Here is a 27,205-nt window from a genome sequence, read left to right as displayed (position 1 = left end):
AGGGGCTCAGCCATCTTTTAAAGCCAAATGGGCCCCAGTGATTGGAGCATGCTAAGCCTACCTTAAAGACCCAATCCTGGGTCCCCACCACCAATCTTCTGTCATGCGTAAGGTCATGACCAGAGTGCTTTGCAACAGGAAAGGTAAGGGGTGACAACATGTACTACTAAGCCGCACCCATCTTCCTGTCTCCTGTGGATCAAAGTGGCTCTCTGGTTAATTGAGCTCGAGAACAGACTGTCTGCATCAAATCACATATATCTTCCCTCTGAAAGGGGGTGGCCCTGCAGCGGTTGCCTACTGTAAACAGTTGTTCCACACATGACATTCAATGGCCTTCATACAGAGGGGTGGGAGCTAGCTTCAAGCTGACACATTGCATATGAAAAAGGTGTTGGGGTTTCCTGCCCTGTGTTAGTTCTGCGAACAGGCCTCTTGGCAGGCCTGCTTCACTTAACTCTCATCAGTATGCGCTGCCATCAGAGAGAACCTAACAATAGGCAGGGCATATCGATGGAGCCTTTGCTATTTTAAGTAGGCTGACCAGGGCCGGAGGAAGGCGTTGCCTTCCCCCTTCAGAGATGCTTTGATGTACCCATGGCTGTCACATTGCAGCTAAATGTGACAGGAGGACCGCACCGGTAGACTGTGTCCCCCAGAGTGCACTTGACTATGTGTTTGTTGTGCAGTGTCCATTGGGAAATGTGTGCGGAATAGCCCCACACATTTCCAGGAGGTTTACCTACCAACATTCCATTTCTTTTTTAAAAGTATCAAACCAGCCCAGGCGGAGCGCACACTCCCCGTGCGGATGGTCTAATTCCTCACTCTTGGTCAGGTTCTTCAATTCCTACCAGTCAAGTGGTCTCTTCTGTCTGTGTCTGCACTTCATTTGCACAGCAAACAGGCATGTCTTTCCCATGGCAACAGTGTCTTCTCCAAGCTGCACACACAGACAGCCGTTTCTCAGGCTAAATGTTCTCTTCTGACCTCAGTGGCAGAGCCACACTAAGCAGATGGCTCTGCAAAGGCCCAGGGGCTACAGCAAAAAGCCTGAACAGGGCAAGGCCGCTTCATTTTTGGCAGTGGAGTGGAAGTAGAATTGCAGGGTCCGCCCTATGAGACAGGGTACAAGACGTGAATTACATAGGACCTTTTCACTTTTCCCAGAGTCCCCTGCAAAATCGGGTCTATTTTCAAGGACAAGTGCAATTATCACAAACAGGTAGGTATGTGATGGCATGGAAATGTATCGAAATTGTAATGGTTTGGTCAACAGTTGGAACGCTCAGAGACAAATTGATTCACTTCTTGTCAATGTCCTGGCTGCACTGCAGAAACAGCTGGTCGTCCTGGTGGAGCATCACTTCACCTGTCCCCAAAGGAGCCCATTTCTCGATGCTGTCCTCGCTCCTGTGCAATCCTCCAATGGCTCTTTGCATTCTCAAGCCTCTCCCATGTTGCCTTGGCAGCGGCCTGCCCAATAATCTCTCAGGAGGGCGGGGTCACTTGCCAACAGGCCACCGATCATGCTAAGGGAAAGAGCGCACAGGTAGCAGCCTGCTCATTTGCATGTTTACTCCCAGAATCCTATGCATACCTTGCTACTATATTTGCTGTCAGTTTGGTGAGCGCAAGATGATACAGGTGTTCACCTCAACAAATCTCGGCACTGGAATCCAGGCGGTTTTATGAGTTTGACAAAGGATGCTCAGGATGGAGCTTGCTGGGATCAGTGCAAGTTAAATGGGAATCCATTCCCGGGGCGCACGGGCCTCTGGGTCAGGTGCTTTAGCTTTGCGCAGTGGCAGTACCGTAGCTCATGAGGTTTAACCGAGGCGAGATTATTGCTTATTGAAAACTTTACCCAATACCCCGCCATGACAGCTTGAAATATAGCTGGAATTGGTAATTTTTGACAGTCTCTACGGAGGCTGAACCGATTTGTTTGAAAAGGAGACAATGACGCTTTTACTCCACTGGAGAAGACCTAGCAAGAGGGGTGTGTTTTTCGGAACCCATCCCTTCTATTCTTTGTTCTCTCGTGGCCTACCCTCAACAAAGGGGTTTACTTCCAGAAGCTAGCGCATTCGTAAACTCCAAGCGGCGCAGCGAAGTCTATGGAACCGTGACCATGCAGCAGGTGCATTAAGCGCCTCAGTTGTCTCGCTGCCTTCCTGATCTCACGACATGAAAACCATGAGCTTTCAGAACCTAGCAGACAGTGACCTGTCTGCCTTCGATCCTCTTTGCCACATCTGCTCTTGCGAAAGTCATCAGATTGTTGGATGGTTACTCAGGGAGGTCTGGCTGCCACTGAAGCCAACCGCAGCAGAGGGGTCGCTTTACCTTTGGCCTTCGCTCACCATCTCAGTCTTCCCAAGAGAGGCAAAAGGGCATTTCTGTCCCCATGCATTCTATAGACACATATTCACGTGGAGTCAACAACCCGACCTCTCTTGGTGTGACGAATCAACTTCCGGGGCACTAGTGGTCCAGGGAGGAATATCGCTTTCTAGACCATCAATCAGTCCCACACCTCTAGTACACCGGAAGGGGTCCGAACAGTGGACGGAACGTCAGGCTGGTTAGTTGCAACAGAGCGAAAAAACAATTGTGACCCACTGATAAAAGGGACTGTCCAGTCAAGGTTGTATACAAATATCTACTTTAGTATTAATACAACAGACAGTTCTAACACACTACAAAATACAACCCACCCTATAAGGGAAAACAGGGGACAGACAGTTTCACAAAGGAGAGGGATGCACTCTGGATACTGACAGGAGTGCAGTCGGTAAAGCAATCAGTCTGAACTGTTCAAGGTTATTTGGTTGCAGCAGCAAGGGAGCAAGAGGTCGTAAATGTCACTAAGGGCCTTCGGAGAAGGACCAGGGGGACAGAACCACAATGTAACTGGTGTTTGAGATGATCTTGGTACTCGACAGCATCGAGTGGCTTCCAGCATGCTTTGTAGCTCCGGCGACAGAGTTCAAGAGGGACGACAGATGCGGATATCAGTTGGCAGGCAGTTTGGTAAGCGAGGCTGGGCGGACGGCTGCAGGCTGCCCTACCCGGCGGCTCGGGGTGAAGAATCGTTGTCTGTGTGCTGGTTGGTGGATCTGGAACGCTGGTCGAGGGTTCTCAGACGGCTTTAGTGACTGCAGCGTGAGAACAGCCACAGTGGTGCAGCCGGTCGCAGTTTGAGAGCTCGACTGCTTCGAAAAAGTCCTTAAAAGATGGACGCTGGTTGATGCTTGTTGTGGCACTCCTCCGAGCTTCTTCTCAATGCTTGGGTCGACGTTTAAGGCGGCCGACCCAAAGCTGAGAAGAGTGTTTGCCGGCAACGGCCTTGTCCTTTGTTCAGAGACTCTCTGGCACTTCCCACCTAGGAAGCTTGCTGGCTTAACCTAGCAGGGCACGCTGTGTGCTGGCTGGGTACCGGTTCTGGTGCTGCTTGATGGATCCTCTGAGTCGGGTATCTCCCTCTGTTCCCTGGGAGATGTTTTGGGAGGTATTTTGCTTCCCTCTTGGAAATCCTGGACTTCCTTCACTGGCGGAAGCCGTGAGGCAGACTGTACCATCACCGAGGGTCCGAATGAGTCCTTCTTCGTACTCCTTTTGAAGTCGTCGGATGATCTGCTTAGTGAGGGGCTCAGCCCTCTTTTAAAGCCAAATGGGCCCCAGTGATTGGAGCATGCTAAGCCTACCTTAAAGACCCAATCCTGGGTCCCCACCACCAATCTTCTGTCATGCGTAAGGTCATGACCAGAGTGCTTTGCAACAGGAAAGGTAAGGGGTGACAACATGTACTACTAAGCCGCACCCATCTTCCTGTCTCCTGTGGATCAAAGTGGCTCTCTGGTTAATTGAGCTCGAGAACAGACTGTCTGCATCAAATCACATATATCTTCCCTCTGAAAGGGGGTGGCCCTGCAGCGTTTGCCTACTGTAAACAGTTGTTCCACACATGACATTCAATGGCCTTCATACAGAGGGGTGGGAGCTAGCTTCAAGCTGACACATTGCATATGAAAAAGGTGTTGGGGTTTCCTGCCCTGTGTTAGTTCTGTGAACAGGCCTCTTGGCAGGCCTGCTTCACTTAACTCTCATCAGTATGCGCTGCCATCAGAGAGAACCTAACAATAGGCAGGGCATATCGATGGAGCCTTTGCTATTTTAAGTAGGCTGACCAGGGCCGGAGGAAGGCGTTGCCTTCCCCCTTCAGAGATGCTTTGATGTACCCATGGCTGTCACATTGCAGCTAAATGTGACAGGAGGACCGCACCGGTAGACTGTGTCCCCCAGAGTGCACTTGACTATGTGTTTGTTGTGCAGTGTCCATTGGGAAATGTGTGCGGAATAGTCCCACACATTTCCAGGAGGTTTACCTACCAACATTCCATTTCTTTTTTAAAAGTATCAAACCAGCCCAGGCTTAGCGCACACTCCCCGTGCGGATGGTCTAATTCCTCACTCTTGGTCAGGTTCTTCAATTCCTACCAGTCAAGTGGTCTCTTCTGTCTGTGTCTGCACTTCATTTGCACAGCAAACAGGCATGTCTTTCCCATGGCAACAGTGTCTTCTCCAAGCTGCACACACAGACAGCCGTTTCTCAGGCTAAATGTTCTCTTCTGACCTCAGTGGCAGAGCCACACTAAGCAGATGGCTCTGCAAAGGCCCAGGGGCTACAGCAAAAAGCCTGAACAGGGCAAGGCCGCTTCATTTTTGGCAGTGGAGTGGAAGTAGAATTGCAGGGTCCGCCCTATGAGACAGGGTACAAGACGTGAATTACATAGGACCTTTTCACTTTTCCCAGAGTCCCCTGCAAAATCGGGTCTATTTTCAAGGACAAGTGCAATTATCACAAACAGGTAGGTATGTGATGGCATGGAAATGTATCGAAATTGTAATGGTTTGGTCAACAGTTGGAACGCTCAGAGACAAATTGATTCACTTCTTGTCAATGTCCTGGCTGCACTGCAGAAACAGCTGGTCGTCCTGGTGGAGCATCACTTCACCTGTCCCCAAAGGAGCCCATTTCTCGATGCTGTCCTCGCTCCTGTGCAATCCTCCAATGGCTCTTTGCATTCTCAAGCCTCTCCCATGTTGCCTTGGCAGCGGCCTGCCCAATAATCTCTCAGGAGGGCGGGGTCACTTGCCAACAGGCCACCGATCATGCTAAGGGAAAGAGCGCACAGGTAGCAGCCTGCTCATTTGCATGTTTACTCCCAGAATCCTATGCATACCTTGCTACTATATTTGCTGTCAGTTTGGTGAGCGCAAGATGATACAGGTGTTCACCTCAACAAATCTCGGCACTGGAATCCAGGCGGTTTTATGAGTTTGACAAAGGATGCTCAGGATGGAGCTTGCTGGGATCAGTGCAAGTTAAATGGGAATCCATTCACGGGGCGCACGGGCCTCTGGGTCAGGTGCTTTAGCTTTGCGCAGTGGCAGTATCGTAGCTCATGAGGTTTAACCGAGGCGCGATTATTGCTTATTGAAAACTTTACCCAATACCCCGCCATGACAGCTTGAAATATAGCTGGAATTGGTAATTTTTGACAGTCTCTACGGAGGCTGAACCGATTTGTTTGAAAAGGAGACAATGACGCTTTTACTCCACTGGAGAAGACCTAGCAAGAGGGGTGTGTTTTTCGGAACCCATCCCTTCTATTCTTTGTTCTCTCGTGGCCTACCCTCAACAAAGGGGTTTACTTCCAGAAGCTAGCGCATTCGTAAACTCCAAGCGGCGCAGCGAAGTCTATGGAACCGTGACCATGCAGCAGGTGCATTAAGCGCCTCAGTTGTCTCGCTGCCTTCCTGATCTCACGACATGAAAACCATGAGCTTTCAGAACCTAGCAGACAGTGACCTGTCTGCCTTCGATCCTCTTTGCCACATCTGCTCTTGCGAAAGTCATCAGATTGTTGGATGGTTACTCAGGGAGGTCTGGCTGCCACTGAAGCCAACCGCAGCAGAGGGGTCGCTTTACCTTTGGCCTTCGCTCACCATCTCAGTCTTCCCAAGAGAGGCAAAAGGGCATTTCTGTCCCCATGCATTCTATAGACACATATTCACGTGGAGTCAACAACCCGACCTCTCTTGGTGTGACGAATCAACTTCCGGGGCACTAGTGGTCCAGGGAGGAATATCGCTTTCTAGACCATCAATCAGTCCCACACCTCTAGTACACCGGAAGGGGTCCGAACAGTGGACGGAACGTCAGGCTGGTTAGTTGCAACAGAGCGAAAAAACAATTGTGACCCACTGATAAAAGGGACTGTCCAGTCAAGGTTGTATACAAATATCTACTTTAGTATTAATACAACAGACAGTTCTAACACACTACAAAATACAACCCACCCTATAAAGGAAAACAGGGGACAGACAGTTTCACAAAGGAGAGGGATGCACTCTGGATACTGACAGGAGTGCAGTCGGTAAAGCAATCAGTCTGAACTGTTCAAGGTTATTTGGTTGCAGCAGCAAGGGAGCAAGAGGTCGTAAATGTCACTAAGGGCCTTCGGAGAAGGACCAGGGGGACAGAACCACAATGTAACTGGTGTTTGAGATGATCTTGGTACTCGACAGCATCGAGTGGCTTCCAGCATGCTTTGTAGCTCCGGCGACAGAGTTCAAGAGGGACGACAGATGCGGATATCAGTTGGCAGGCAGTTTGGTAAGCGAGGCTGGGCGGACGGCTGCAGGCTGCCCTACCCGGCGGCTCGGGGTGAAGAATCGTTGTCTGTGTGCTGGTTGGTGGATCTGGAACGCTGGTCGAGGGTTCTCAGACGGCTTTAGTGACTGCAGCGTGAGAACAGCCACAGTGGTGCAGCCGGTCGCAGTTTGAGAGCTCGACTGCTTCGAAAAAGTCCTTAAAAGATGGACGCTGGTTGATGCTTGTTGTGGCACTCCTCCGAGCTTCTTCTCAATGCTTGGGTCGACGTTTAAGGCGGCCGACCCAAAGCTGAGAAGAGTGTTTGCCGGCAACGGCCTTGTCCTTTGTTCAGAGACTCTCTGGCACTTCCCACCTAGGAAGCTTGCTGGCTTAACCTAGCAGGGCACGCTGTGTGCTGGCTGGGTACCGGTTCTGGTGCTGCTTGATGGATCCTCTGAGTCGGGTATCTCCCTCTGTTCCCTGGGAGATGTTTTGGGAGGTATTTTGCTTCCCTCTTGGAAATCCTGGACTTCCTTCACTGGCGGAAGCCGTGAGGCAGACTGTACCATCACCGAGGGTCCGAATGAGTCCTTCTTCGTACTCCTTTTGAAGTCGTCGGATGATCTGCTCAGTGAGGGGCTCAGCCCTCTTTTAAAGCCAAATGGGCCCCAGTGATTGGAGCATGCTAAGCCTACCTTAAAGACCCAATCCTGGGTCCCCACCACCAATCTTCTGTCATGCGTAAGGTCATGACCAGAGTGCTTTGCAACAGGAAAGGTAAGGGGTGACAACATGTACTACTAAGCCGCACCCATCTTCCTGTCTCCTGTGGATCAAAGTGGCTCTCTGGTTAATTGAGCTCGAGAACAGACTGTCTGCATCAAATCACATATATCTTCCCTCTGAAAGGGGGTGGCCCTGCAGCGGTTGCCTACTGTAAACAGTTGTTCCACACATGACATTCAATGGCCTTCATACAGAGGGGTGGGAGCTAGCTTCAAGCTGACACATTGCATATGAAAAAGGTGTTGGGGTTTCCTGCCCTGTGTTAGTTCTGTGAACAGGCCTCTTGGCAGGCCTGCTTCACTTAACTCTCATCAGTATGCGCTGCCATCAGAGAGAACCTAACAATAGGCAGGGCATATCGATGGAGCCTTTGCTATTTTAAGTAGGCTGACCAGGGCCGGAGGAAGGCGTTGCCTTCCCCCTTCAGAGATGCTTTGATGTACCCATGGCTGTCACATTGCAGCTAAATGTGACAGGAGGACCGCACCGGTAGACTGTGTCCCCCAGAGTGCACTTGACTATGTGTTTGTTGTGTAGTGTCCATTGGGAAATGTGTGCGGGATAGCCCCACACATTTCCAGGAGGTTTACCTACCAACATTCCATTTCTTTTTTAAAAGTATCAAACCAGCCCAGGCGGAGCGCACACTCCCCGTGCGGATGGTCTAATTCCTCACTCTTGGTCAGGTTCTTCAATTCCTACCAGTCAAGTGGTCTCTTCTGTCTGTGTCTGCACTTCATTTGCACAGCAAACAGGCATGTCTTTCCCATGGCAACAGTGTCTTCTCCAAGCTGCACACACAGACAGCCGTTTCTCAGGCTAAATGTTCTCTTCTGACCTCAGTGGCAGAGCCACACTAAGCAGATGGCTCTGCAAAGGCCCAGGGGCTACAGCAAAAAGCCTGAACAGGGCAAGGCCGCTTCATTTTTGGCAGTGGAGTGGAAGTAGAATTGCAGGGTCCGCCCTATGAGACAGGGTACAAGACGTGAATTACATAGGACCTTTTCACTTTTCCCAGAGTCCCCTGCAAAATCGGGTCTATTTTCAAGGACAAGTGCAATTATCACAAACAGGTAGGTATGTGATGGCATGGAAATGTATCGAAATTGTAATGGTTTGGTCAACAGTTGGAACGCTCAGAGACAAATTGATTCACTTCTTGTCAATGTCCTGGCTGCACTGCAGAAACAGCTGGTCGTCCTGGTGGAGCATCACTTCACCTGTCCCCAAAGGAGCCCATTTCTCGATGCTGTCCTCACTCCTGTGCAATCCTCCAATGGCTCTTTGCATTCTCAAGCCTCTCCCATGTTGCCTTGGCAGCGGCCTGCCCAATAATCTCTCAGGAGGGCGGGGTCACTTGCCAACAGGCCACCGATCATGCTAAGGGAAAGAGCGCACAGGTAGCAGCCTGCTCATTTGCATGTTTACTCCCAGAATCCTATGCATACCTTGCTACTATATTTGCTGTCAGTTTGGTGAGCGCAAGATGATACAGGTGTTCACCTCAACAAATCTCGGCACTGGAATCCAGGCGGTTTTATGAGTTTGACAAAGGATGCTCAGGATGGAGCTTGCTGGGATCAGTGCAAGTTAAATGGGAATCCATTCCCGGGGCGCACGGGCCTCTGGGTCAGGTGCTTTAGCTTTGCGCAGTGGCAGTATCGTAGCTCAAGAGGTTTAACCGAGGCGCGATTATTGCTTATTGAAAACTTTACCCAATACCCCGCCATGACAGCTTGAAATATAGCAGGAATTGGTAATTTTTGACAGTCTCTACGGAGGCTGTACCGATTTGTTTGAAAAGGAGACAATGACGCTTTTACTCCACTGGAGAAGACCTAGCAAGAGGGGTGTGTTTTTCGGAACCCATCCCTTCTATTCTTTGTTCTCTTGTGGCCTACCCTCAACAAAGGGGTTTACTTCCAGAAGCTAGCGCATTCGTAAACTCCAAGCGGCGCAGCGAAGTCTATGGAACCGTGACCATGCAGCAGGTGCATTAAGCGCCTCAGTTGTCTCGCTGCCTTCCTGATCTCACGACATGAAAACCATGAGCTTTCAGAACCTAGCAGACAGTGACCTGTCTGCCTTCGATCCTCTTTGCCACATCTGCTCTTGCGAAAGTCATCAGATTGTTGGATGGTTACTCAGGGAGGTCTGGCTGCCACTGAAGCCAACCGCAGCAGAGGGGTCGCTTTACCTTTGGCCTTCGCTCACCATCTCAGTCTTCCCAAGAGAGGCAAAAGGGCATTTCTGTCCCCATGCATTCTATAGACACATATTCACGTGGAGTCAACAACCCGACCTCTCTTGGTGTGACGAATCAACTTCCGGGGCACTAGTGGTCCAGGGAGGAATATCGCTTTCTAGACCATCAATCAGTCCCACACCTCTAATACACCGGAAGGGGTCCGAACAGTGGACGGAACGTCAGGCTGGTTAGTTGCAACAGAGCGAAAAAACAATTGTGACCCACTGATAAAAGGGACTGTCCAGTCAAGGTTGTATACAAATATCTACTTTAGTATTAATACAACAGACAGTTCTAACACACTACAAAATACAACCCACCCTATAAAGGAAAACAGGGGACAGACAGTTTCACAAAGGAGAGGGATGCACTCTGGATACTGACAGGAGTGCAGTCGGGAAAGCAATCAGTCTGAACTGTTCAAGGTTATTTGGTTGCAGCAGCAAGGGAGCAAGAGGTCGTAAATGTCACTAAGGGCCTTCGGAGAAGGACCAGGGGGACAGAACCACAATGTAACTGGTGTTTGAGATGATCTTGGTACTCAACAGCATCGAGTGGCTTCCAGCATGCTTTGTAGCTCCGGCGACAGAGTTCAAGAGGGACGACAGATGCGGATATCAGTTGGCAGGCAGTTTGGTAAGCGAGGCTGGGCGGACGGCTGCAGGCTGCCCTACCCGGCGGCTCGGGGTGAAGAATCGTTGTCTGTGTGCTGGTTGGTGGATCTGGAACGCTGGTCGAGGGTTCTCAGACGGCTTTAGTGACTGCAGCGTGAGAACAGCCACAGTGGTGCAGCCGGTCGCAGTTTGAGAGCTCGACTGCTTCGAAAAAGTCCTTAAAAGATGGACGCTGGTTGATGCTTGTTGTGGCACTCCTCCGAGCTTCTTCTCAATGCTTGGGTCGACGTTTAAGGCGGCCGACCCAAAGCTGAGAAGAGTGTTTGCCGGCAACGGCCTTGTCCTTTGTTCAGAGACTCTCTGGCACTTCCCACCTAGGAAGCTTGCTGGCTTAACCTAGCAGGGCACGCTGTGTGCTGGCTGGGTACCGGTTCTGGTGCTGCTTGATGGATCCTCTGAGTCGGGTATCTCCCTCTGTTCCCTGGGAGATGTTTTGGGAGGTATTTTGCTTCCCTCTTGGAAATCCTGGACTTCCTTCACTGGCGGAAGCCGTGAGGCAGACTGTACCATCACCGAGGGTCCGAATGAGTCCTTCTTCGTACTCCTTTTGAAGTCGTCGGATGATCTGCTTAGTGAGGGGCTCAGCCCTCTTTTAAAGCCAAATGGGCCCCAGTGATTGGAGCATGCTAAGCCTACCTTAAAGACCCAATCCTGGGTCCCCACCACCAATCTTCTGTCATGCGTAAGGTCATGACCAGAGTGCTTTGCAACAGGAAAGGTAAGGGGTGACAACATGTACTACTAAGCCGCACCCATCTTCCTGTCTCCTGTGGATCAAAGTGGCTCTCTGGTTAATTGAGCTCGAGAACAGACTGTCTGCATCAAATCACATATATCTTCCCTCTGAAAGGGGGTGGCCCTGCAGCGGTTGCCTACTGTAAACAGTTGTTCCACACATGACATTCAATGGCCTTCATACAGAGGGGTGGGAGCTAGCTTCAAGCTGACACATTGCATATGAAAAAGGTGTTGGGGTTTCCTGCCCTGTGTTAGTTCTGTGAACAGGCCTCTTGGCAGGCCTGCTTCACTTAACTCTCATCAGTATGCGCTGCCATCAGAGAGAACCTAACAATAGGCAGGGCATATCGATGGAGCCTTTGCTATTTTAAGTAGGCTGACCAGGGCCGGAGGAAGGCGTTGCCTTCCCCCTTCAGAGATGCTTTGATGTACCCATGGCTGTCACATTGCAGCTAAATGTGACAGGAGGACCGCACCGGTAGACTGTGTCCCCCAGAGTGCACTTGACTATGTGTTTGTTGTGCAGTGTCCATTGGGAAATGTGTGCGGAATAGCCCCACACATTTCCAGGAGGTTTACCTACCAACATTCCATTTCTTTTTTAAAAGTATCAAACCAGCCCAGGCGGAGCGCACACTCCCCGTGCGGATGGTCTAATTCCTCACTCTTCTCTTGGTCAGGTTCTTCAATTCCTACCAGTCAAGTGGTCTCTTCTGTCTGTGTCTGCACTTCATTTGCACAGCAAACAGGCATGTCTTTCCCATGGCAACAGTGTCTTCTCCAAGCTGCACACACAGACAGCCGTTTCTCAGGCTAAATGTTCTCTTCTGACCTCAGTGGCAGAGCCACACTAAGCAGATGGCTCTGCAAAGGCCCAGGGGCTACAGCAAAAAGCCTGAACAGGGCAAGGCCGCTTCATTTTTGGCAGTGGAGTGGAAGTAGAATTGCAGGGTCCGCCCTATGAGACAGGGTACAAGACGTGAATTACATAGGACCTTTTCACTTTTCCCAGAGTCCCCTGCAAAATCGGGTCTATTTTCAAGGACAAGTGCAATTATCACAAACAGGTAGGTATGTGATGGCATGGAAATGTATCGAAATTGTAATGGTTTGGTCAACAGTTGGAACGCTCAGAGACAAATTGATTCACTTCTTGTCAATGTCCTGGCTGCACTGCAGAAACAGCTGGTCGTCCTGGTGGAGCATCACTTCACCTGTCCCCAAAGGAGCCCATTTCTCGATGCTGTCCTCGCTCCTGTGCAATCCTCCAATGGCTCTTTGCATTCTCAAGCCTCTCCCATGTTGCCTTGGCAGCGGCCTGCCCAATAATCTCTCAGGAGGGCGGGGTCACTTGCCAACAGGCCACCGATCATGCTAAGGGAAAGAGCGCACAGGTAGCAGTCTGCTCATTTGCATGTTTACTCCCAGAATCCTATGCATACCTTGCTACTATATTTGCTGTCAGTTTGGTGAGCGCAAGATGATACAGGTGTTCACCTCAACAAATCTCGGCACTGGAATCCAGGCGGTTTTATGAGTTTGACAAAGGATGCTCAGAATGGAGCTTGCTGGGATCAGTGCAAGTTAAATGGGAATCCATTCCCGGGGCGCACGGGCCTCTGGGTCAGGTGCTTTAGCTTTGCGCAGTGGCAGCATCGTAGCTCATGAGGTTTAACCGAGGCGCGATTATTGCTTATTGAAAACTTTACCCAATACCCCGCCATGACAGCTTGAAATATAGCTGGAATTGGTAATTTTTGACAGTCTCTACGGAGGCTGAACCGATTTGTTTGAAAAGGAGACAATGACGCTTTTACTCCACTGGAGAAGACCTAGCAAGAGGGGTGTGTTTTTCGGAACCCATCCCTTCTATTCTTTGTTCTCTCGTGGCCTACCCTCAACAAAGGGGTTTACTTCCAGAAGCTAGCGCATTCGTAAACTCCAAGCGGCGCAGCGAAGTCTATGGAACCGTGACCATGCAGCAGGTGCATTAAGCGCCTCAGTTGTCTCGCTGCCTTCCTGATCTCACGACATGAAAACCATGAGCTTTCAGAACCTAGCAGACAGTGACCTGTCTGCCTTCGATCCTCTTTGCCACATCTGCTCTTGCGAAAGTCATCAGATTGTTGGATGGTTACTCAGGGAGGTCTGGCTGCCACTGAAGCCAACCGCAGCAGAGGGGTCGCTTTACCTTTGGCCTTCGCTCACCATCTCAGTCTTCCCAAGAGAGGCAAAAGGGCATTTCTGTCCCCATGCATTCTATAGACACATATTCACGTGGAGTCAACAACCCGACCTCTCTTGGTGTGACGAATCAACTTCCGGGGCACTAGTGGTCCAGGGAGGAATATCGCTTTCTAGACCATCAATCAGTCCCACACCTCTAGTACACCGGAAGGGGTCCGAACAGTGGACGGAACGTCAGGCTGGTTAGTTGCAACAGAGCGAAAAAACAATTGTGACCCACTGATAAAAGGGACTGTCCAGTCAAGGTTGTATACAAATATCTACTTTAGTATTAATACAACAGACAGTTCTAACACACTACAAAATACAACCCACCCTATAAAGGAAAACAGGGGACAGACAGTTTCACAAAGGAGAGGGATGCACTCTGGATACTGACAGGAGTGCAGTCGGTAAAGCAATCAGTCTGAACTGTTCAAGGTTATTTGGTTGCAGCAGCAAGGGAGCAAGAGGTCGTAAATGTCACTAAGGGCCTTCGGAGAAGGACCAGGGGGACAGAACCACAATGTAACTGGTGTTTGAGATGATCTTGGTACTCGACAGCATCGAGTGGCTTCCAGCATGCTTTGTAGCTCCGGCGACAGAGTTCAAGAGGGACGACAGATGCGGATATCAGTTGGCAGGCAGTTTGGTAAGCGAGGCTGGGCGGACGGCTGCAGGCTGCCCTACCCGGCGGCTCGGGGTGAAGAATCGTTGTCTGTGTGCTGGTTGGTGGATCTGGAACGCTGGTCGAGGGTTCTCAGACGGCTTTAGTGACTGCAGCGTGAGAACAGCCACAGTGGTGAAGCCGGTCGCAGTTTGAGAGCTCGACTGCTTCGAAAAAGTCCTTAAAAGATGGACGCTGGTTGATGCTTGTTGTTGCACTCCTCCGAGCTTCTTCTCAATGCTTGGGTCGACGTTTAAGGCGGCCGACCCAAAGCTGAGAAGAGTGTTTGCTGGCAACGGCCTTGTCCTTTGTTCAGAGACTCTCTGGCACTTCCCACCTAGGAAGCTTGCTGGCTTAACCTAGCAGGGCACGCTGTGTGCTGGCTGGGTACCGGTTCTGGTGCTGCTTGATGGATCCTCTGAGTCGGGTATCTCCCTCTGTTCCCTGGGAGATGTTTTGGGAGGTATTTTGCTTCCCTCTTGGAAATCCTGGACTTCCTTCACTGGCGGAAGCCGTGAGGCAGACTGTACCATCACCGAGGGTCCGAATGAGTCCTTCTTCGTACTCCTTTTGAAGTCGTCGGATGATCTGCTTAGTGAGGGGCTCAGCCCTCTTTTAAAGCCAAATGGGCCCCAGTGATTGGAGCATGCTAAGCCTACCTTAAAGACCCAATCCTGGGTCCCCACCACCAATCTTCTGTCATGCGTAAGGTCATGACCAGAGTGCTTTGCAACAGGAAAGGTAAGGGGTGACAACATGTACTACTAAGCCGCACCCATCTTCCTGTCTCCTGTGGATCAAAGTGGCTCTCTGGTTAATTGAGCTCGAGAACAGACTGTCTGCATCAAATCACATATATCTTCCCTCTGAAAGGGGGTGGCCCTGCAGCGGTTGCCTACTGTAAACAGTTGTTCCACACATGACATTCAATGGCCTTCATACAGAGGGGTGGGAGCTAGCTTCAAGCTGACACATTGCATATGAAAAAGGTGTTGGGGTTTCCTGCCCTGTGTTAGTTCTGTGAACAGGCCTCTTCGCAGGCCTGCTTCACTTAACTCTCATCAGTATGCGCTGCCATCAGAGAGAACCTAACAATAGGCAGGGCATATCGATGGAGCCTTTGCTATTTTAAGTAGGCTGACCAGGGCCGGAGGAAGGCGTTGCCTTCCCCCTTCAGAGATGCTTTGATGTACCCATGGCTGTCACATTGCAGCTAAATGTGACAGGAGGACCGCACCGGTAGACTGTGTCCCCCAGAGTGCACTTGACTATGTGTTTGTTGTGCAGTGTCCATTGGGAAATGTGTGCGGAATAGCCCCACACATTTCCAGGAGGTTTACCTACCAACATTCCATTTCTTTTTTAAAAGTATCAAACCAGCCCAGGCGGAGCGCACACTCCCCGTGCGGATGGTCTAATTCCTCACTCTTGGTCAGGTTCTTCAATTCCTACCAGTCAAGTGGTCTCTTCTGTCTGTGTCTGCACTTCATTTGCACAGCAAACAGGCATGTCTTTCCCATGGCAACAGTGTCTTCTCCAAGCTGCACACACAGACAGCCGTTTCTCAGGCTAAATGTTCTCTTCTGACCTCAGTGGCAGAGCCACACTAAGCAGATGGCTCTGCAAAGGCCCAGGGGCTACAGCAAAAAGCCTGAACAGGGCAAGGCCGCTTCATTTTTGGCAGTGGAGTGGAAGTAGAATTGCAGGGTCCGCCCTATGAGACAGGGTACAAGACGTGAATTACATAGGACCTTTTCACTTTTCCCAGAGTCCCCTGCAAAATCGGGTCTATTTTCAAGGATAAGTGCAATTATCACAAACAGGTAGGTATGTGATGGCATGGAAATGTATCGAAATTGTAATGGTTTGGTCAACAGTTGGAACGCTCAGAGACAAATTGATTCACTTCTTGTCAATGTCCTGGCTGCACTGCAGAAACAGCTGGTCGTCCTGGTGGAGCATCACTTCACCTGTCCCCAAAGGAGCCCATTTCTCGATGCTGTCCTCGCTCCTGTGCAATCCTCCAATGGCTCTTTGCATTCTCAAGCCTCTCCCATGTTGCCTTAGCAGCGGCCTGCCCAATAATCTCTCAGGAGGGCGGGGTCACTTGCCAACAGGCCACCGATCATGCTAAGGGAAAGAGCGCACAGGTAGCAGCCTGCTCATTTGCATGTTTACTCCCAGAATCCTATGCATACCTTGCTACTATATTTGCTGTCAGTTTGGTGAGCGCAAGATGATACAGGTGTTCACCTCAACAAATCTCGGCACTGGAATCCAGGCGGTTTTATGAGTTTGACAAAGGATGCTCAGGATGGAGCTTGCTGGGATCAGTGCAAGTTAAATGGGAATCCATTCCCGGGGCGCACGGGCCTCTGGGTCAGGTGCTTTAGCTTTGCGCAGTGGCAGTATCGTAGCTCATGAGGTTTAACCGAGGCGCGATTATTGCTTATTGAAAACTTTACCCAATACCCCGCCATGACAGCTTGAAATATAGCTGGAATTGGTAATTTTTGACAGTCTCTACGGAGGCTGAACCGATTTGTTTGAAAAGGAGACAATGACGCTTTTACTCCACTGGAGAAGACCTAGCAAGAGGGGTGTGTTTTTCGGAACCCATCCCTTCTATTCTTTGTTCTCTCGTGGCCTACCCTCAACAAAGGGGTTTACTTCCAGAAGCTAGCGCATTCGTAAACTCCAAGCGGCGCAGCGAAGTCTATGGAACCGTGACCATGCAGCAGGTGCATTAAGCGCCTCAGTTGTCTCGCTGCCTTCCTGATCTCACGACATGAAAACCATGAGCTTTCAGAACCTAGCAGACAGTGACCTGTCTGCCTTCGATCCTCTTTGCCACATCTGCTCTTGCGAAAGTCATCAGATTGTTGGATGGTTACTCAGGGAGGTCTGGCTGCCACTGAAGCCAACCGCAGCAGAGGGGTCGCTTTACCTTTGGCCTTCGCTCACCATCTCAGTCTTCCCAAGAGAGGCAAAAGGGCATTTCTGTCCCCATGCATTCTATAGACACATATTCACGTGGAGTCAACAACCCGACCTCTCTTGGTGTGACGAATCAACTTCCGGGGCACTAGTGGTCCAGGGAGGAATATCGCTTTCTAGACCATCAATCAGTCCCACACCTCTAGTACACCGGAAGGGGTCCGAACAGTGGACGGAACGTCAGGCTGGTTAGTTGCAACAGAGCGAAAAAACAATTGTGACCCACTGATAAAAGGGACTGTCCAGTCAAGGTTGTATACAAATATCTACTTTAGTATTAATACAACAGACAGTTCTAACACACTACAAAATACAACCCACCCTATAAAGGAAAACAGGGGACAGACAGTTTCACAAAGGAGAGGGATGCACTCTGGATACTGACAGGAGTGCAGTCGGTAAAGCAATCAGTCTGAACTGTTCAAGGTTATTTGGTTGCAGCAGCAAGGGAGCAAGAGGTCGTAAATGTCACTAAGGGCCTTCGGAGAAGGACCAGGGGGACAGAACCACAATGTAACTGGTGTTTGAGATGATCTTGGTACTCGACAGCATCGAGTGGCTTCCAGCATGCTTTGTAGCTCCGGCGACAGAGTTCAAGAGGGACGACAGATGCGGATATCAGTTGGCAGGCAGTTTGGTAAGCGAGGCTGGGCGGACGGCTGCAGGCTGCCCTACCCGGCGGCTCGGGGTGAAGAATCGTTGTCTGTGTGCTGGTTGGTGGATCTGGAACGCTGGTCGAGGGTTCTCAGACGGCTTTAGTGACTGCAGCGTGAGAACAGCCACAGTGGTGCAGCCGGTCGCAGTTTGAGAGCTCGACTGCTTCGAAAAAGTCCTTAAAAGATGGACGCTGGTTGATGCTTGTTGTGGCACTCCTCCGAGCTTCTTCTCAATGCTTGGGTCGACGTTTAAGGCGGCCGACCCAAAGCTGAGAAGAGTGTTTGCCGGCAACGGCCTTGTCCTTTGTTCAGAGACTCTCTGGCACTTCCCACCTAGGAAGCTTGCTGGCTTAACCTAGCAGGGCACGCTGTGTGCTGGCTGGGTACCGGTTCTGGTGCTGCTTGATGGATCCTCTGAGTCGGGTATCTCCCTCTGTTCCCTGGGAGATGTTTTGGGAGGTATTTTGCTTCCCTCTTGGAAATCCTGGACTTCCTTCACTGGCGGAAGCCGTGAGGCAGACTGTACCATCACCGAGGGTCCGAATGAGTCCTTCTTCGTACTCCTTTTGAAGTCGTCGGATGATCTGCTTAGTGAGGGGCTCAGCCCTCTTTTAAAGCCAAATGGGCCCCAGTGATTGGAGCATGCTAAGCCTACCTTAAAGACCCAATCCTGGGTCCCCACCACCAATCTTCTGTCATGCGTAAGGTCATGACCAGAGTGCTTTGCAACAGGAAAGGTAAGGGGTGACAACATGTACTACTAAGCCGCACCCATCTTCCTGTCTCCTGTGGATCAAAGTGGCTCTCTGGTTAATTGAGCTCGAGAACAGACTGTCTGCATCAAATCACATATATCTTCCCTCTGAAAGGGGGTGGCCCTGCAGCGGTTGCCTACTGTAAACAGTTGTTCCACACATGACATTCAATGGCCTTCATACAGAGGGGTGGGAGCTAGCTTCAAGCTGACACATTGCATATGAAAAAGATGTTGGGGTTTCCTGCCCTGTGTTAGTTCTGTGAACAGGCCTCTTGGCAGGCCTGCTTCACTTAACTCTCATCAGTATGCGCTGCCATCAGAGAGAACCTAACAATAGGCAGGGCATATCGATGGAGCCTTTGCTATTTTAAGCAGGCTGACCAGGGCCGGAGGAAGGCGTTGCCTTCCCCCTTCAGAGATGCTTTGATGTACCCATGGCTGTCACATTGCAGCTAAATGTGACAGGAGGACCGCACCGGTAGACTGTGTCCCCCAGAGTGCACTTGACTATGTGTTTGTTGTGCAGTGTCCATTGGGAAATGTGTGCGGAATAGCCCCACACATTTCCAGGAGGTTTACCTACCAACATTCCATTTCTTTTTTAAAAGTATCAAACCAGCCCAGGCGGAGCGCACACTCCCCGTGCGGATGGTCTAATTCCTCACTCTTGGTCAGGTTCTTCAATTCCTACCAGTCAAGTGGTCTCTTCTGTCTGTGTCTGCACTTCATTTGCACAGCAAACAGGCATGTCTTTCCCATGGCAACAGTGTCTTCTCCAAGCTGCACACACAGACAGCCGTTTCTCAGGCTAAATGTTCTCTTCTGACCTCAGTGGCAGAGCCACACTAAGCAGATGGCTCTGCAAAGGCCCAGGGGCTACAGCAAAAAGCCTGAACAGGGCAAGGCCGCTTCATTTTTGGCAGTGGAGTGGAAGTAGAATTGCAGGGTCCGCCCTATGAGACAGGGTACAAGGCGTGAATTACATAGGACCTTTTCACTTTTCCCAGAGTCCCCTGCAAAATCGGGTCTATTTTCAAGGACAAGTGCAATTATCACAAACAGGTAGGTATGTGATGGCATGGAAATGTATCGAAATTGTAATGGTTTGGTCAACAGTTGGAACGCTCAGAGACAAATTGATTCACTTCTTGTCAATGTCCTGGCTGCACTGCAGAAACAGCTGGTCGTCCTGGTGGAGCATCACTTCACCTGTCCCCAAAGGAGCCCATTTCTCGATGCTGTCCTCGGTCCTGTGCAATCCTCCAATGGCTCTTTGCATTCGCAAGCCTCTCCCATGTTGTCTTGGCAGCGGCCTGCCCAATAATCTCTCAGGAGGGCGGGGTCACTTGCCAACAGGCCACCGATCATGCTAAGGGAAAGAGCGCACAGGTAGCAGCCTGCTCATTTGCATGTTTACACCCAGAATCCTATGCATACCTTGCTACTATATTTGCTGTCAGTTTGGTGAGCGCAAGATGATACAGGTGTTCACCTCAACAAATCTCGGCACTGGAATCCAGGCGGTTTTATGAGTTTGACAAAGGATGCTCAGGATGGAGCTTGCTGGGATCAGTGCAAGTTAAATGGGAATCCATTCCCGGGGCGCACGGGCCTCTGGGTCAGGTGCTTTAGCTTTGCGCAGTGGCAGTATCGTAGCTCATGAGGTTTAAGCGAGGCGCGATTATTGCTTATTGAAAACTTTACCCAATACCCCGCCATGACAGCTTGAAATATAGCTGGAATTGGTAATTTTTGACAGTCTCTACGGAGGCTGAACCGATTTGTTTGAAAAGGAGACAATGACGCTTTTACTCCACTGGAGAAGACCTAGCAAGAGGGGTGTGTTTTTCGGAACCCATCCCTTCTATTCTTTGTTCTCTCGTGGCCTACCCTCAACAAAGGGGTTTACTTCCAGAAGCTAGCGCATTCGTAAACTCCAAGCGGCGCAGCGAAGTCTATGGAACCGTGACCATGCAGCAGGTGCATTAAGCACCTCAGTTGTCTCGCTGCCTTCCTGATCTCACGACATGAAAACCATGAGCTTTCAGAACCTAGCAGACAGTGACCTGTCTGCCTTCGATCCTCTTTGCCACATCTGCTCTTGCGAAAGTCATCAGATTGTTGGATGGTTACTCAGGGAGGTCTGGCTGCCACTGAAGCCAACCGCAGCAGAGGGGTCGCTTTACCTTTGGCCTTCGCTCACCATCTCAGTCTTCCCAAGAGAGGCAAAAGGGCATTTCTGTCCCCATGCATTCTATAGACACATATTCACGTGGAGTCAACAACCCGACCTCTCTTGGTGTGACGAATCAACTTCCGGGGCACTAGTGGTCCAGGGAGGAATATCGCTTTCTAGACCATCAATCAGTCCCACACCTCTAGTACACCGGAAGGGGTCCGAACAGTGGACGGAACGTCAGGCTGGTTAGTTGCAACAGAGCGAAAAAACAATTGTGACCCACTGATAAAAGGGACTGTCCAGTCAAGGTTGTATACAAATATCTACTTTAGTATTAATACAACAGACAGTTCTAACACACTACAAAATACAACCCACCCTATAAAGGAAAACAGGGGACAGACAGTTTCACAAAGGAGAGGGATGCACTCTGGATACTGACAGGAGTGCAGTCGGTAAAGCAATCAGTCTGAACTGTTCAAGGTTATTTGGTTGCAGCAGCAAGGGAGCAAGAGGTCGTAAATGTCACTAAGGGCCTTCGGAGAAGGACCAGGGGGACAGAACCACAATGTAACTGGTGTTTGAGATGATCTTGGTACTCGACAGCATCGAGTGGCTTCCAGCATGCTTTGTAGCTCCGGCGACAGAGTTCAAGAGGGACGACAGATGCGGAAATCAGTTGGCAGGCAGTTTGGTAAGCGAGGCTGGGCGGATGGCTGCAGGCTGCCCTACCCGGCGGCTCGGGGTGAAGAATCGTTGTCTGTGTGCTGGTTGGTGGATCTGGAACGCTGGTCGAGGGTTCTCAGACGGCTTTAGTGACTGCAGCGTGAGAACAGCCACAGTGGTGCAGCCGGTCGCAGTTTGAGAGCTCGACTGCTTCGAAAAAGTCCTTAAAAGATGGACGCTGGTTGATGCTTGTTGTGGCACTCCTCCGAGCTTCTTCTCAATGCTTGGGTCGACGTTTAAGGCGGCCGACCCAAAGCTGAGAAGAGTGTTTGCCGGCAACGGCCTTGTCCTTTGTTCAGAGACTCTCTGGCACTTCCCACCTAGGAAGCTTGCTGGCTTAACCTAGCAGGGCACGCTGTGTGCTGGCTGGGTACCGGTTCTGGTGCTGCTTGATGGATCCTCTGAGTCGGGTATCTCCCTCTGTTCCCTGGGAGATGTTTTGGGAGGTATTTTGCTTCCCTCTTGGAAATCCTGGACTTCCTTCACTGGCGGAAGCCGTGAGGCAGACTGTACCATCACCGAGGGTCCGAATGAGTCCTTCTTCGTACTCCTTTTGAAGTCGTCGGATGATCTGCTTAGTGAGGGGCTCAGCCATCTTTTAAAGCCAAATGGGCCCCAGTGATTGGAGCATGCTAAGCCTACCTTAAAGACCCAATCCTGGGTCCCCACCACCAATCTTCTGTCATGCGTAAGGTCATGACCAGAGTGCTTTGCAACAGGAAAGGTAAGGGGTGACAACATGTACTACTAAGCCGCACCCATCTTCCTGTCTCCTGTGGATCAAAGTGGCTCTCTGGTTAATTGAGCTCGAGAACAGACTGTCTGCATCAAATCACATATATCTTCCCTCTGAAAGGGGGTGGCCCTGCAGCGGTTGCCTACTGTAAACAGTTGTTCCACACATGACATTCAATGGCCTTCATACAGAGGGGTGGGAGCTAGCTTCAAGCTGACACATTGCATATGAAAAAGGTGTTGGGGTTTCCTGCCCTGTGTTAGTTCTGCGAACAGGCCTCTTGGCAGGCCTGCTTCACTTAACTCTCATCAGTATGCGCTGCCATCAGAGAGAACCTAACAATAGGCAGGGCATATCGATGGAGCCTTTGCTATTTTAAGTAGGCTGACCAGGGCCGGAGGAAGGCGTTGCCTTCCCCCTTCAGAGATGCTTTGATGTACCCATGGCTGTCACATTGCAGCTAAATGTGACAGGAGGACCGCACCGGTAGACTGTGTCCCCCAGAGTGCACTTGACTATGTGTTTGTTGTGCAGTGTCCATTGGGAAATGTGTGCGGAATAGCCCCACACATTTCCAGGAGGTTTACCTACCAACATTCCATTTCTTTTTTAAAAGTATCAAACCAGCCCAGGCGGAGCGCACACTCCCCGTGCGGATGGTCTAATTCCTCACTCTTGGTCAGGTTCTTCAATTCCTACCAGTCAAGTGGTCTCTTCTGTCTGTGTCTGCACTTCATTTGCACAGCAAACAGGCATGTCTTTCCCATGGCAACAGTGTCTTCTCCAAGCTGCACACACAGACAGCCGTTTCTCAGGCTAAATGTTCTCTTCTGACCTCAGTGGCAGAGCCACACTAAGCAGATGGCTCTGCAAAGGCCCAGGGGCTACAGCAAAAAGCCTGAACAGGGCAAGGCCGCTTCATTTTTGGCAGTGGAGTGGAAGTAGAATTGCAGGGTCCGCCCTATGAGACAGGGTACAAGACGTGAATTACATAGGACCTTTTCACTTTTCCCAGAGTCCCCTGCAAAATCGGGTCTATTTTCAAGGACAAGTGCAATTATCACAAACAGGTAGGTATGTGATGGCATGGAAATGTATCGAAATTGTAATGGTTTGGTCAACAGTTGGAACGCTCAGAGACAAATTGATTCACTTCTTGTCAATGTCCTGGCTGCACTGCAGAAACAGCTGGTCGTCCTGGTGGAGCATCACTTCACCTGTCCCCAAAGGAGCCCATTTCTCGATGCTGTCCTCGCTCCTGTGCAATCCTCCAATGGCTCTTTGCATTCTCAAGCCTCTCCCATGTTGCCTTGGCAGCGGCCTGCCCAATAATCTCTCAGGAGGGCGGGGTCACTTGCCAACAGGCCACCGATCATGCTAAGGGAAAGAGCGCACAGGTAGCAGCCTGCTCATTTGCATGTTTACTCCCAGAATCCTATGCATACCTTGCTACTATATTTGCTGTCAGTTTGGTGAGCGCAAGATGATACAGGTGTTCACCTCAACAAATCTCGGCACTGGAATCCAGGCGGTTTTATGAGTTTGACAAAGGATGCTCAGGATGGAGCTTGCTGGGATCAGTGCAAGTTAAATGGGAATCCATTCCCGGGGCGCACGGGCCTCTGGGTCAGGTGCTTTAGCTTTGCGCAGTGGCAGTACCGTAGCTCATGAGGTTTAACCGAGGCGAGATTATTGCTTATTGAAAACTTTACCCAATACCCCGCCATGACAGCTTGAAATATAGCTGGAATTGGTAATTTTTGACAGTCTCTACGGAGGCTGAACCGATTTGTTTGAAAAGGAGACAATGACGCTTTTACTCCACTGGAGAAGACCTAGCAAGAGGGGTGTGTTTTTCGGAACCCATCCCTTCTATTCTTTGTTCTCTCGTGGCCTACCCTCAACAAAGGGGTTTACTTCCAGAAGCTAGCGCATTCGTAAACTCCAAGCGGCGCAGCGAAGTCTATGGAACCGTGACCATGCAGCAGGTGCATTAAGCGCCTCAGTTGTCTCGCTGCCTTCCTGATCTCACGACATGAAAACCATGAGCTTTCAGAACCTAGCAGACAGTGACCTGTCTGCCTTCGATCCTCTTTGCCACATCTGCTCTTGCGAAAGTCATCAGATTGTTGGATGGTTACTCAGGGAGGTCTGGCTGCCACTGAAGCCAACCGCAGCAGAGGGGTCGCTTTACCTTTGGCCTTCGCTCACCATCTCAGTCTTCCCAAGAGAGGCAAAAGGGCATTTCTGTCCCCATGCATTCTATAGACACATATTCACGTGGAGTCAACAACCCGACCTCTCTTGGTGTGACGAATCAACTTCCGGGGCACTAGTGGTCCAGGGAGGAATATCGCTTTCTAGACCATCAATCAGTCCCACACCTCTAGTACACCGGAAGGGGTCCGAACAGTGGACGGAACGTCAGGCTGGTTAGTTGCAACAGAGCGAAAAAACAATTGTGACCCACTGATAAAAGGGACTGTCCAGTCAAGGTTGTATACAAATATCTACTTTAGTATTAATACAACAGACAGTTCTAACACACTACAAAATACAACCCACCCTATAAGGGAAAACAGGGGACAGACAGTTTCACAAAGGAGAGGGATGCACTCTGGATACTGACAGGAGTGCAGTCGGTAAAGCAATCAGTCTGAACTGTTCAAGGTTATTTGGTTGCAGCAGCAAGGGAGCAAGAGGTCGTAAATGTCACTAAGGGCCTTCGGAGAAGGACCAGGGGGACAGAACCACAATGTAACTGGTGTTTGAGATGATCTTGGTACTCGACAGCATCGAGTGGCTTCCAGCATGCTTTGTAGCTCCGGCGACAGAGTTCAAGAGGGACGACAGATGCGGATATCAGTTGGCAGGCAGTTTGGTAAGCGAGGCTGGGCGGACGGCTGCAGGCTGCCCTACCCGGCGGCTCGGGGTGAAGAATCGTTGTCTGTGTGCTGGTTGGTGGATCTGGAACGCTGGTCGAGGGTTCTCAGACGGCTTTAGTGACTGCAGCGTGAGAACAGCCACAGTGGTGCAGCCGGTCGCAGTTTGAGAGCTCGACTGCTTCGAAAAAGTCCTTAAAAGATGGACGCTGGTTGATGCTTGTTGTGGCACTCCTCCGAGCTTCTTCTCAATGCTTGGGTCGACGTTTAAGGCGGCCGACCCAAAGCTGAGAAGAGTGTTTGCCGGCAACGGCCTTGTCCTTTGTTCAGAGACTCTCTGGCACTTCCCACCTAGGAAGCTTGCTGGCTTAACCTAGCAGGGCACGCTGTGTGCTGGCTGGGTACCGGTTCTGGTGCTGCTTGATGGATCCTCTGAGTCGGGTATCTCCCTCTGTTCCCTGGGAGATGTTTTGGGAGGTATTTTGCTTCCCTCTTGGAAATCCTGGACTTCCTTCACTGGCGGAAGCCGTGAGGCAGACTGTACCATCACCGAGGGTCCGAATGAGTCCTTCTTCGTACTCCTTTTGAAGTCGTCGGATGATCTGCTTAGTGAGGGGCTCAGCCCTCTTTTAAAGCCAAATGGGCCCCAGTGATTGGAGCATGCTAAGCCTACCTTAAAGACCCAATCCTGGGTCCCCACCACCAATCTTCTGTCATGCGTAAGGTCATGACCAGAGTGCTTTGCAACAGGAAAGGTAAGGGGTGACAACATGTACTACTAAGCCGCACCCATCTTCCTGTCTCCTGTGGATCAAAGTGGCTCTCTGGTTAATTGAGCTCGAGAACAGACTGTCTGCATCAAATCACATATATCTTCCCTCTGAAAGGGGGTGGCCCTGCAGCGTTTGCCTACTGTAAACAGTTGTTCCACACATGACATTCAATGGCCTTCATACAGAGGGGTGGGAGCTAGCTTCAAGCTGACACATTGCATATGAAAAAGGTGTTGGGGTTTCCTGCCCTGTGTTAGTTCTGTGAACAGGCCTCTTGGCAGGCCTGCTTCACTTAACTCTCATCAGTATGCGCTGCCATCAGAGAGAACCTAACAATAGGCAGGGCATATCGATGGAGCCTTTGCTATTTTAAGTAGGCTGACCAGGGCCGGAGGAAGGCGTTGCCTTCCCCCTTCAGAGATGCTTTGATGTACCCATGGCTGTCACATTGCAGCTAAATGTGACAGGAGGACCGCACCGGTAGACTGTGTCCCCCAGAGTGCACTTGACTATGTGTTTGTTGTGCAGTGTCCATTGGGAAATGTGTGCGGAATAGTCCCACACATTTCCAGGAGGTTTACCTACCAACATTCCATTTCTTTTTTAAAAGTATCAAACCAGCCCAGGCTTAGCGCACACTCCCCGTGCGGATGGTCTAATTCCTCACTCTTGGTCAGGTTCTTCAATTCCTACCAGTCAAGTGGTCTCTTCTGTCTGTGTCTGCACTTCATTTGCACAGCAAACAGGCATGTCTTTCCCATGGCAACAGTGTCTTCTCCAAGCTGCACACACAGACAGCCGTTTCTCAGGCTAAATGTTCTCTTCTGACCTCAGTGGCAGAGCCACACTAAGCAGATGGCTCTGCAAAGGCCCAGGGGCTACAGCAAAAAGCCTGAACAGGGCAAGGCCGCTTCATTTTTGGCAGTGGAGTGGAAGTAGAATTGCAGGGTCCGCCCTATGAGACAGGGTACAAGACGTGAATTACATAGGACCTTTTCACTTTTCCCAGAGTCCCCTGCAAAATCGGGTCTATTTTCAAGGACAAGTGCAATTATCACAAACAGGTAGGTATGTGATGGCATGGAAATGTATCGAAATTGTAATGGTTTGGTCAACAGTTGGAACGCTCAGAGACAAATTGATTCACTTCTTGTCAATGTCCTGGCTGCACTGCAGAAACAGCTGGTCGTCCTGGTGGAGCATCACTTCACCTGTCCCCAAAGGAGCCCATTTCTCGATGCTGTCCTCGCTCCTGTGCAATCCTCCAATGGCTCTTTGCATTCTCAAGCCTCTCCCATGTTGCCTTGGCAGCGGCCTGCCCAATAATCTCTCAGGAGGGCGGGGTCACTTGCCAACAGGCCACCGATCATGCTAAGGGAAAGAGCGCACAGGTAGCAGCCTGCTCATTTGCATGTTTACTCCCAGAATCCTATGCATACCTTGCTACTATATTTGCTGTCAGTTTGGTGAGCGCAAGATGATACAGGTGTTCACCT

At 50.5% G+C, this 27,205-nt stretch overlaps 7 non-coding genes across 7 annotated transcripts; all 7 read left to right on the top strand.

The window, feature by feature from the left end:
• Positions 1-1,793: 1,793 nt before the first annotated feature.
• On the top strand, positions 1,794-1,934 carry LOC138496794 (U4 spliceosomal RNA). The gene has a single exon (XR_011278273.1). It is a non-coding gene; the product is annotated as a U4 spliceosomal RNA (small nuclear RNA).
• Positions 1,935-5,442: 3,508 nt separating this feature from the next.
• On the top strand, positions 5,443-5,583 carry LOC138496477 (U4 spliceosomal RNA). The gene has a single exon (XR_011277985.1). It is a non-coding gene; the product is annotated as a U4 spliceosomal RNA (small nuclear RNA).
• Positions 5,584-9,091: 3,508 nt separating this feature from the next.
• Positions 9,092-9,232, top strand: LOC138496777 (U4 spliceosomal RNA). Its single transcript, XR_011278258.1, has one exon. It is a non-coding gene; the product is annotated as a U4 spliceosomal RNA (small nuclear RNA).
• A 3,513-nt stretch (positions 9,233-12,745) lies between these two features.
• Positions 12,746-12,886, top strand: LOC138496674 (U4 spliceosomal RNA). Its single transcript, XR_011278164.1, has one exon. It is a non-coding gene; the product is annotated as a U4 spliceosomal RNA (small nuclear RNA).
• Positions 12,887-16,394: 3,508 nt separating this feature from the next.
• LOC138496476 (U4 spliceosomal RNA) lies at positions 16,395-16,535 on the top strand. Its single transcript, XR_011277984.1, has one exon. It is a non-coding gene; the product is annotated as a U4 spliceosomal RNA (small nuclear RNA).
• Positions 16,536-20,043: 3,508 nt separating this feature from the next.
• Positions 20,044-20,184, top strand: LOC138496787 (U4 spliceosomal RNA). Its single transcript, XR_011278267.1, has one exon. It is a non-coding gene; the product is annotated as a U4 spliceosomal RNA (small nuclear RNA).
• A 3,508-nt stretch (positions 20,185-23,692) lies between these two features.
• LOC138496793 (U4 spliceosomal RNA) lies at positions 23,693-23,833 on the top strand. The gene has a single exon (XR_011278272.1). It is a non-coding gene; the product is annotated as a U4 spliceosomal RNA (small nuclear RNA).
• The last annotated feature ends 3,372 nt before the right edge of the window (positions 23,834-27,205 follow it).

This window comes from Ambystoma mexicanum, chromosome 10 (genome assembly GCF_040938575.1).
Source record: "Ambystoma mexicanum isolate Mex_15411 chromosome 10, UKY_AmexF1_1, whole genome shotgun sequence".
Lineage (NCBI taxonomy): Eukaryota > Metazoa > Chordata > Amphibia > Caudata > Ambystomatidae > Ambystoma > Ambystoma mexicanum.
Note: the sequence above shows the minus strand (reverse complement) of the source record. Positions and strands in the feature narration are given on the sequence as shown.